Source organism: Dreissena polymorpha, chromosome 13, assembly GCF_020536995.1.
Source record: "Dreissena polymorpha isolate Duluth1 chromosome 13, UMN_Dpol_1.0, whole genome shotgun sequence".
Lineage (NCBI taxonomy): Eukaryota > Metazoa > Mollusca > Bivalvia > Myida > Dreissenidae > Dreissena > Dreissena polymorpha.
In genome coordinates, this window is record NC_068367.1 from 66,333,673 (window position 1) to 66,346,191 (window position 12,519).

The 12,519-nt window shown below is 33.0% G+C and overlaps 1 protein-coding gene across 1 annotated transcript in view; it reads right to left on the reverse strand.

Moving 5' to 3' along the window:
• Nucleotides 1–5,799: 5,799 nt before the first annotated feature.
• The window catches only part of LOC127856087 (ecdysone receptor-like), a 111,426-nt gene continuing 104,706 nt past the window's right edge, over nt 5,800–12,519 (reverse strand). Inside the window, exon 7 of the mRNA XM_052392077.1 lies at nt 5,800–12,519. This exon is cut by the window's right edge and continues 546 nt beyond it. The gene's annotated coding sequence lies outside the window, so the exon portion shown is untranslated.

The following is a 12,519-nucleotide window of genomic DNA, read 5'->3' on the forward strand; positions in this document are numbered from 1 at the left end:
ATTATGTATATTGAAAACTACAATTTTCATGTTCCATTAAAGAAGTCAGGAGAAACTCGTTATATCGTTAGGTCGTCTAAGCCTTTTAGAAGTACAATCCAATGCTTCACAATTTGTACGCCCTATCGCCTAAGGTAATGACATTGTCTGCAAAATCCAATCCGATCCTAACCAGGGAATTAATCCCTTGTAATTGTATACTTCTTTGTTAAACTCCATTAGCTGAAAAGAAGATAGATCGATATTTTGAGCTACATAATAGTGGTGTTTTCATTTATGGAAAAAAACTAATTGTGTTAACTAAAATACATGTTAACTATTTTGCATATTACGTAGACATGTATGCATGAGGTTAAACTTATTACACAAATAGTTTACAAAATCCCAAAGAGTTCACACTATAAGCATACATAACATATGAGCCGCGCTTTGCAAACAGTTTGGATCCAGATGAGACGACACAGAACGTGGCGTCTCATCAGGATCCAAACTGTTTGCTATTCTGATAGTATTCTTTGAAAAAAGCTAATTTTAGAAATTCAGCAGACGATATTTTAACAGACGACAAATTTCCCAGCATGCAAAGGGTTAAATTCATCAAACCCTTACAGAGGGGAATTTGATTTTTTCAATAGAAAGCATACCCAAGCCAAAATGTATTTCCTTCGAAATCCAACGCCTAATTTGTCCCAAATAAGATAAATAGCGTACGCTTGGTCAAGTTTATTATATTATCTTGAAAATACCAGGCTTGCCGATGCATCAAAAGTTAAAAGCTTTATATTCTGTCTTGATTTGCAGTCTTTTTGCACTGGTACAGACAGTAGGTATTATTGGCATTCGATTAGATAGTATTCGCTTAAGATTAACAGTTTCTCAGATACGTTCCATGCTCTTTATACGAATGTCGCTCTTTGAAAATGGGCTTTATGTGTGTGCGTAAGGTATCGTCGCAGTCCGATACTTTCCGCCTAAACGCGAATTTTGCTCAAAAAACTTTGCTAAAAAACATTTTTCAAACGAAAAATATCATAACATGGGAAAGTGTCGGCCCTGATTAGCCTGTGACATTAGCCTGATTAGCACATGCTGATCTTAGACGACAATTTACCAACATGCGAGGCTTAAATATATTTATCAACAAGTGCTACACGTACAACTCGCAGAGTAAGCGAGGGTCCTCGAGCTTGCACCAACACTTCCTTTTCGTGTCACATTTTTTTTTGATTGGACATAAATGTAAACACATTCTTGGTCAAAATTCCTCACCACTAAGGGCGTTTTAGATTTTTTTCACCCAAACACTTTATACTAATTTAGTAGTTTAATCACTTATTTTACACTGATACGTATGTATACATTGCTGAGACGAAAACTGATAAATACATTTACAGCATTCACATCGGTCTTGCAGTTGTCAATGATAACCTGGGTGACATGGATTTTGTAATTGTCAATAATAACCTGAATGACACGGGTTTTGTAATTGGCAATAATAACCTGAATGACATGGGATTTGCGCTTGGCAATAATAACATGAATGACATTGGTTTTGTAATTGTCAATAATAATCTTAATAACATGGGTTTTGTAATTATCAATACTAACCTGAATGACATGGGTTTTGTAATTGGCCATTTTCACCTGAATGATATGCATTTTGTAATTGTAAATAACAACCTGAATTACATGGGTTTTGTAATTGTCAATAAAAACCTTAATAACACGGGCTTTTTTATTATCAATAATAACCTCAATGACATGGGTTATGTAATTGACAATTATAACCTGAATGACATGGATGTTGTAATTGTCAATAATAACCTTAATTACATGGGTTTTGTAATCATCGTTTATAACCTTAAATACATGGGGTTTGTAATTGTCAAAATACAATCTGAATGACATGGGTTTTGTAAATGTCAATAATAACCTGAATGACATTGGTTTTGTAATTGTCAATAGGAGCCTGAATGCCATGGGTTTTGCAATTGGCAATAATAATCTGAATGACATGGGTTTTGTAATTGTCAATAATAACTCGAATAAATATCAATAAAAATCTGAATGCCATGGGTTTTGTAATTGTCAATAATAACCTTAATAACATGGGTTTTGTAATTATCTATAAAAACCTGAATGACATGGGTTTTGTAATTGTCAATAATAACCTTTATACCATGGGTTTTGTAATAATCAATAATAATCTGAATGACATGGGTTGTTATTGGCAATAATAATCGGAATGACATGGGTTTTGCAATTGACAATAATAATCTGAATGGCATGGGTTTCGTAATTGTCAATAATAATCTGAATGGCATGGGTTTTGGAATTGGCAATACTAATCTGAATGACCTCGATTTTGTAATTGACAGTACTAATCTGAATGACGGGGTTTTTGTTAATGATATAAATAACAAATGATTCGTGGATATTGTAATTTTAAGATTCAACAATCGAAACAATAATGTTACTCGCTTTAAAGTTTTAATAAACACACTTTCTTTTCGAAGAGGCTTTAACATTTCATTTGCGAGTTTATTCACTCAACTTAACATTTCTCTGTAATAATCATCTTCAAAAATAGATTCTTACTGAGCACTCTGCTTTGTTTTCATTTTGTTTCCGAGTTGAAAGTGTGTTGACACGTTCTGCTATAATTACATAAAGGTCTTCTTTAGATGGTTGTATAAACAGATGATGACGTTAACTAAATTGGGTTATCTCAAGGCCGCCTTTGGCTATAATAGTTATGTTTGTTATTGTGTTATGCTAACATCATGCAACCATGTCGAACTCTTGCTTTGGTAAAAAAATATTTAAGAACAATATACTCACATATTGTCACAGTATGTTAAAGGTACTATGTGACCCGTGAAACAAAATAAAGATATAATATTCTATAACAGTGTCACACAATGTGTATGAAGTGGCACATCATCGTTACAGCTTTTCTGAACATCCGCTTCTTTGGGGCAATAATCCAATTCCCAGCAACTGACCCACCAGGTCGCTCGGAGATGTAACTGGTAACGAGATATTTCACGAAAACGTGCCGGCCGGAACCCAGGCGGCACTTAAATCGGTAATATTAGCAACATTTACTATTTTTTGGCATAAATAAACACAAACAGATCATATTTATATCACTAATGCGTAAATAAACAACTAACGTGATATGGTGTTCTCGCATAATAATGATATTAATCCAAAGTTTCAAATACGTCAAAGCTTCATGAAAATGTGAAGTTTTTGCTATCGAAAAAGCCGAGTATTCCGAATTCGAAAATGCGCTGTCAATGTTCTCCGAAATTCTCCGCGAGATAGATCTGGCGTGTAATCAACCAATCGTTATACACCAACTTTCTCCGGAACCTCCGTAAGATAGATCGAATCGTTAATTTAAAAACTTCGGCTTAAGGTTTGATAACGGGTTTGTGTACAGTTTTTGTTTTGAATATTTTTCAACAAATGACTCTCAAATTGATGTCGATGATAATACGTATTGTGTATGTTACGATGTATTAGGTTGACTGCACTCGATTTTATAGACATACGTGAGACATTTTTTTACCTAAGCAATTCGGTTAACAGGAATAACTCTGAGCTGTAAATGCGTTTCCCGCGAAATCACATGTCACACATGCCATTCTGAGTTTTTTATGACTTGCTCTATGTATAAGGAGACATGGACCCGTATTCACCAAAACATTCTTAATCAGAATAATAAAAAATATACTCAAAACTAAGAAAATTACGTTCACCGTGTGAATATATGGAGGCTACCACTGGTAATTTTGTCATTAAAAATGTTCTACATTAAGAATATGGTTAGAAGTTGTTAATGCTGAGTTTGGCATTACCTTTCAAAATTAAAGGTAATTCTTAAATATATCAAGTTAAAGAGTATTCCTTAATCTTAGACTTAATCATAAGAATTGTTTTGTGAATGCTGGCCATTGCATATACACTATTTGCAGCAGAGTCGATATACATCTTTAATCAAGATGGTTAATTAAGTATAAATGTTTTACTTTGTACACCAACTTATAACTCACTACAGAAGGTTTCAACACTCAACTTGATTTGGTTAAAATATTAATTACGGAATGCATAAAGAAAGTCGTTCCACAAGCAGAAAGAAAAAACCGATGCATGCGGCGAGAAGGACTTCAATTGTAATAGATGTTAATATCGAGTGGTTGTGGTGGAAAGTACTTGCAGGAAAAGAGAGGGAAGGGAATAGATAGAGAAATTGAAGTGGACTAAGAGTGGCCGAACAAGGTTGAAGCAAGAGTTCTATTGGAGCTGGGGAGCACATGAATATTGTGAGAGAATTGGTACCGAAGGCGTCGGCGTCTTATCGAAGCGTTTAGATTTGCCAATAAAGGTGTGTACTGCTGCAAAATTAATGCAATTTGACTTCACAGAAAGAAGAGGATTTTCAAAAAGCAATACCTTGGTTGAGGGAATGCATAAGTGCGATACAGAGTTCAAGAGAGAACTCGAACGGTGGAGTACTAGCTGTTTCTTCTTCGCCATAAGCGTGTACGCATTATCTGGGCGTTACGTTTAACATAATAATAATAATAATAATAATTATAATAATAATAATTTGGAATTTTGGAAGACCTTTTTAAAATGAGATGATGGATGTTGCGTTCGAGATTTCGGTTTAAAGGCTCTTGAAAGCACGAGTAGTGGATGGGATAAAAGTGTCGTAGTACAGCGCAGTTCTAGCTCTGGGGGTGTAAAGTGTTTGAGTAATCCTTAAATTATTCAACGATACTTCTTGTTTTCTTTAATTATGCATCATAACACTGCATTTTAATGGGATTCCCTTTAATATTTACCATATCAATATGTTGTGTCACTCCAAATATATATTTATAAACACTGTTAGTTCATAGAGCTCTGATTATTACTTAAGACAATTCACCGTCTTGCCCATAAAGTAAATCACAGTCTTATCTGAGACGACACTTTACGTACATGTATTAAGCCCAGTTTTCCCAGAATGAGTCTCAAATTATATTAACTTTTAATCTCCCGGTGATACCGATGGAGTGTTTTCAGGCCTTCATTGCAAGTTACAGCATATGAAAGTTTCACGAGCATGGAGTGAACAGGAGTGAACACTGTTTTCAATACACCACTCCGTATCCAGAGGAACTGTGTGCTAAACACGCATCAGTTCCAGTTCTAGATGTACCAGCAGGAGTTCAAGTCAATAAGCATGACAAGGTTCTTTATGTATGGCAATTTACCGATTTTGTCAAAAACACTTTGACACACCATTTAATTCAAACACAAATCGAATAATTTAAAAACTGGAATCGATGCCTTGGAATTGTCAACAAAAAGATTGCATTACCTGTTTGGAGCGCACAAACCTCACACTTGAGTCAAAACATAAAGTTACAGTCCAGACAAGCTGTAAATGCACATTTTACTTTTATTTTGAAATTCACCTTTGAGGCAAGGTATTTTGCATTACAAGCGACATGCTATCTCTTCGTGATGAACATTTTTGTAAGGTATTTTAATATTTCATAATGAATATCAAGGTTACAATACAGACAACCCCAGCCAATTGCAACTAACGCATGCACATGCAGTAGACCACTGTTACTGCTATATTGAGTTTCCGAAAACAGTCAAAACAAAATCAACTATATAAAATAATGGCCTTTGTTTAATCAATTAAAGTAGTAGCATTTCAACCGACCTGCAATGTTTCACAGTCCTTGGCCATATGTTTATACAGGGTAAAATTAACAAACACCAAAGACATCATAAACACGAGTTGAGCTTTAATGGCTTAATGTCGAGCGCACGGAAATATGTTTTCAAGACTGATATCTTAACAATAAACACAAGTCTTCAAACTACAATAGACATAAAATACAGATTTTTCATAAATTCGTTATACAACAACATTTTATTCAACAACCAATAAGGAGTATTCACAACACACAACATTAGATACATATGAGCAATCAGCAATTGGCAACATTTCCTAAGATCACATAACACTTACAGAACATCACCAAATGAATGCTTAATATATAAAGGTTTCGTTACAAGTAGTGAATTGCTGCATTTCCTGCATGAGAAAATTGTTCTCATCTGCAGTCAGCACAAAATAATCTGAGCACACACTTTCTGCTTAGACTGAATTTTCTTTAACAACAGATTTCCTTTAAAACAAAAAATTCCATTAATAATTGAAACACCAATTTTGTAGACAAATAAGTTTGGTATGTTTGTATGAACATAAAAATTACAATTTTATAAACCAATCTGATTAATACCTGGGTACTTCTTTTATTTGAATACGTTTTATAAGACCTCCATCAGTTTTAAGGCAGAAATTCATCATATAATCATTTTTGGTAAATATTCCACCTAAAATATTGTTGATCAGGAACTACAAAATTGATCTCATTTATTACATATACTGTAAGAAACCATTGAAATAACAAATGTCATGTCATGAATAATGGATATCTATATTACATAAGATCTAAACAAATAAATCAATTACAACAAGAACACATATCCTGTGCCAAATAATACCCTTACAGCATCCTAAGACAAGCTCTGGGCTCATGATGCTCACCTCAGATACTTCAAATATCATACAAAGTAGGACTTTGAGCCACATTCTGAGAAAACTGGGCTAAATGCACAGGCTAATCCAGTGAAACAATTTTATGCACATCCTTTTATCCTAGTTTTCCTAGAACAGACATATATGTGGTAAATAATGCGTCAGTCAATAACATATATAGGGGAGTCTTAGTGCATTTAATACAAATAAGTACGTATTCATGTCTTCAGTGTTTAAGACATTACTACATGTACATTGTTGTACCACAAGGGATTAACCATGTCTTTAAGGGACCGATTCTTTTGCATTTTGCAAGAGTAGCATCACACGTCTCATCTTGGTTAATTTAACCCATTTATGCCTAGTTGACTCTCCCATCCTTCTAAATTGGATCAATTTATTTCCAAAATAAGGGATGTCTAGTATATTTATTTCTATACTTTAAATATTTCTTACAGAAATTCCTTTAACCAAACAGTAAAGACCCTGATGAGACGCCGCATCATGCGGTGTCTCATCTGAGTCTACGTTGTTTGCCAAGGCCTTTTTTTCTAGACGCTAGGCATAAATGGGTTAATGTAAGCACCACCAAGATTCAATCAGAGTATTTCATATTCAAAGCTTAGCTTAGCCTCTTTGCAATCCTAACAGTTACTGTATTTCAGTCTAAAAATGTATCAAATATTGGACAAAATTATTAGTTGCAAACGTTTATTCGTAAATCTAGAAATACAATCCATTAAATTTAATGTGCTCCAAATAATAATGGTTTCACAGTACTATAAAATCATGTATATTCCTTGAATGAGCTTTTAAAAACTTTTTTGTGGACACATAAATTTTGTTTTTTTCTGATTTTAGAAAAAAAATGAATTTGCATTCGTGTTCTGGTGTATGTGTGTTAAATTCTAGAATCGGTCAACACAGAGTTTGGGAAAACTATTGTCCCATAAACAATAATTGATTTTACAGTACAAGAGCTCTAAAGGCAGTATAGTTTAAGTAAAAGATTGTTAAAGTTTTCTCTTTTGGAAATAATTTAGATAATTTCAGAAGCAACTTGGAAAGAGGGTCTCCCATGCTAGCTACTCTGCAGTTTCTTGGAAATCTGCACACGGTTAAAGTAGAATATATCATTGGAACAAGTGGTTGACCATGTTTGGACACGAGAATACATGTCTGGACAGATGCTGGACAAGTGCACCATGAGCACATCATAATTTACAAGGAATTATGTAAAAATCTATTTTTTAAACACCCCTTCTCAAAAAAGTGTATTAAATGCACATCAAATGCAACTGTTTTGGCAGTGACTAACTTTTTTATGCAATAAAACATATACTTTAAACACTTAAAATGCACCTAAGTGTACATGTTTTAAGGTTAAATGTACTTGTTTAAAGACAAGAGGGCTGAAAGGCCCAAAGTCACTCACCAGAGATAACAAGATATTATTGGGACAAATCTATTTACCAAGTTTCATGAAGATCGGAAAATAAATGTGGCCTCTAGAGTGTTAACAAGATTTTACTAAAGCCATATACAGCCATATTAGGAAAAATGCCCCCCCCCCCTTGGCAGCCATGTTTTTCAAGCAAACATTACCATTTTCGAACTCATCCAAGATATCACTAAGACCAATCTTCTGACCAAATTTCATGAAGATTGGACAATAAATGTGGCCTCTAGAGTGTTAACAAGGCAAATGTTGACGCCGCACAACGCACGACAGACGACGGACAAAAGGCGATCACAAAAGCACATCATGAGCACGATGTGCTAAGGTGAGCTAAAAAAATATGTGCTAGGAACTGAAGTAGATTCATGCTGGCAAAATCCTGATAAAAAGACACTTTTTGCTATTAATATTGAATGTTTTTTGCATGGTCTAGTGTATATTATTTTCAGGTTATGGGAATTAAATCCATACAAAGGTTTGTGCCAAAACAGCTTCATTTGATGTGCATTAAATATGATGTTTCAAGAAGGGTGTTTAAAAGAGATTTTTATATAATTTCTTTCTCTAAATAAAAATTGCGGGAAAAATTACAAATACACACGTATTAAATGTGCGTAATGATATGCAGTGTTAAATGCATCTTTTTTTACATTTTTGATGAAGGGAAGTACCTGTGAATGTCTTAGGCAAGATAAGCATGAAAGAATGCATTATGGGTAGACTTTGTTTTATTTTAATTGTTTTTCTTATATTATCTGATGCAAAAGATTGCACTAGAAAATGCAATATGGGTAGACTTGTTTTCATTTAAACCATGACTTACGAGTTCCAATTGATCCTTCTACATTTAAAAGCTCACACATTCTCATTTAAAGGGAGCATAATTATGATCCGGTAGTTATTTGAAAACCGATAAAAATGTTTATAAATATAATTATTTACATGTATATAAGTTTGACGTAGTAAAATTAAATACTAGAAAAAAAACACATGAAAAATCAGCACGTTTTATTCAAGTGCAAATTATGATCTATCATACAGCAAGAACTAGACTCCTTCATGTACACAAGACCTTTACTCAGATAGGAAATCCTTAATAGCCAGTGCAGTTTGTTCATACCACACATAGATACGATTGGAGGTCTACAGCAAATATGAGTTAACTTGATTCTTATAAATGTCACTATAAATTAATTTATTCAATATTCCTCAGTCATATTAATATTTTGGTTACCCTTTACCACTTAGATACGTTTTTTGACGCATTTGTAGTCCCTTGGACAGTTACATTTAATTAAATACCTTTCTTACTAAATTCAAATATTAAAGGTTTCATTTCTAACTCTTAGTTATTGATGAGCAGCAAATAGCATAAAACCTGAACAGACTTCAGGTTACTTGTAGGCTGTTCTGGTTTTATGCTGGTGGCAAAAGCCATTTTAACTTTGCTACTGAGTTGGAAAGGGTTGAGGCTTGCAAGAATAAAATGTCCACATTTTAATCATTTATACTCGCTTTATAATAAAGAATATTTTGTTCTGAGAAACATGTTCATAACAGACAGACAATATGCATGTAAACTATAATAAAAATTCCTCAGCAATTGAAAGAAAATGGTTTCCCTGATGTTCCATAACAGTAAAACATCAAATAACATTGTGTAGTAAATATATTATAAATCTTTCACATTTATGGACTCACTTAAATAGCAAAATAGTTTGAAGACATATGAATTTCTCGTCGTTTTGGCAAACACAAAAGGTAATGATACTTAATATACTCACTGAGTCAACAAACATTTGAACACTTATTGTGCTGAACATGCGTGTCATTAACACTTCACTGCAATGCATTTGAACACTTATAGTGCTGTAAACGTGTTTCCCGTTCTTCTTTACTACCTTTTGTCAAAAAAACAATCTGTAAATGAAAATCAATGCAGTTAACAAATTAATGTGTTATACAATACACATCAGTTTCAAATAACAGACAGATATTTACATTCGCTCTTCTGAAAACACATTTTTCTAAATAAAATAAATGTTTAAAAAAATCTGTCCAATGAATACATATTTTAAAATACATACAAATATTTGTTATGTAAATGAGCACTTAAATAATGCAATGAGCACTTAAATAATACAATTATATTAAAAAGCAGTGTAAATATTTAGTGATCAATATTTTTCACATTCATTAGGGACCGTCAACCGCCATTGACGAAAGAAGAAAAGTTCTAAAATACCGTATTTTTTTACAATTATTAGTTTATATTGATTAAAATATCGTGGTTGACGGTCCCTTTAAAAGCACCAATCTTAATGAATGGTTGCAAAGAATCTAACAATATTTGATATCTTTTACATGTACAGACAATGTTAAGGAAGGAATGTTTGTCATAATAATGTTGTGGTAACATTTGCTCCAACCACATTTAAAATATATTAAGACATAAATATGTTTTGTTTTGTCCACATAATATTTCTGGGCAAAATTACAACCACATAAATATATTTGACAAAAATATTTCATTTCACGTAAGTTATTTAATACTTTCCATGTGTTCACCATAAAATTAAACTCTAAATTCACAAATCGTGTACACCAACTGAGGGGATGTACTCAAAAATAACAATATAATGCCAAGAAACAATCAAAACATACCTTTTATGATAATTAACAATTTCTTACAGCACACAATTCTCAAGTAATAGTCTGCACAAACTGAATAGGAAGCCAAAATAACCATTTCATATAGATTTTTCTGCTGACATAAACTGTGTTTAAATCAGGTAATTAATTTACAGCAGTTCAAACTTCTTAAAAGGTAATAATATCTTCTAGTTTTCACAAATGATGGAAGCGTGTTTTGTGAGTGAAAATAATTTCTCCTGAGGAATGTTTCTGTAGAAAACACAGCCAAAATGTACAATGTTTCAGTTATCTGGCCAACAAATATTTTTACAAATCAACTGATTTCAAGTTGTCAGTTAACATGATTGACAAACACTTCAAAAACAACAAAAGTGACAAAAAATGTAAATATGAATCATGTCATGCAAAAATAGGTCTTATTCCATATGTGGCCAACTTACTTCCAGTCCTGCCTGCAAATCTTAACAGGAGCTAATATGTCCAATTAACAGTCAAGGTTTCATGGCCACATTTGTAGACAGGGTAGTCCCTGACCAGACTGCACACATGGGCAGGCTGGTCACAGCATCGCAACATGGCTTATGGCAAATTGTTTACATAAAACAATATTTCAATGTAATCAGCAATGCTGTTATTAACTACTCTTAGCATAATGCAAATCCGTAATGCAGTACATAAACAATTGATCCAATTAACAATATCTATGGTAACTGTGAGACAGTGGATACATTTTGTTAATTTTAATAAAAAACATTTACAAGTTATTAATTACAAGATAGAATTAAGTGACTTAATAAATTAATTTTTTATTATGTTTACTTTCATACGATTTAAGCAATTTATTATTTTATCAAACTCTATTATGATAAAAGCTTGATAACCTTTTCATAGGAAGGACAAGTACTTTGGGTCTTCTGAAAATATTCCTTCAAATAAAAAAAATCAAATTTAGTTGTTTATGAAACTGTTAAAAAAAATCAGTAGCACCAAAACAGTATTTGTAATAAAGACTGCTATATCATTTATCAGTTCAACAGTGACTGTTGCACACGAAATTACACACAAAACACTTGAACCAATGTCAACACTATCAAATCAATATATCAACATAATGTCTCCCGATTTCAATTGATATTGTTACATACACAATTTAATAAAATATTAGACAAATGATCGGGCCTATATAATTCAATTAACATATTCAGTATCTAAAACTTTACAACTTGAGGAAAATGCTTTAACATGAGCAATATATTTCAGAACACTATTGTCGTCTGCTATTCATATCATATTGCTTGTGTCCCAACGACAAAATTCTCACCAACTAAAATACCAACTGAGTCGGTAAATCCACATCTTGAATTATGACTCCATATTGGAGGTTGAAATCGTCTTTAAAAATTTCCCAATAAAATTTGATTTCTGAGACCTTCTTAATGAACCACATCTGGGAAAACTGGGCTTAATGCATATGCCGAAAGTGTCAACCCAGATAAGCCTGCATAGGCAAATTAGGCAAGACACTTTCTCCCCGTTCTCCCTGATTAGCCTGGGCAGACACAAATGCATTAAGACTACAATTTCCCAGAATGCAACTCAAATAGTGACACAATACTATTTACTATACAGCAAGCATTTCATAATGGTGCCATTTATCCAATTGATTGTTCTTCGATGTTTGTATTTCCTGTCTTTGACAGTCTCCAAAAAATAAATTTATGTTTGCTTCAACAACAAAGTTACAGTACAATAGTTTTATTTCCCGTTTCTTCTTTGCTAGCTTTGACAA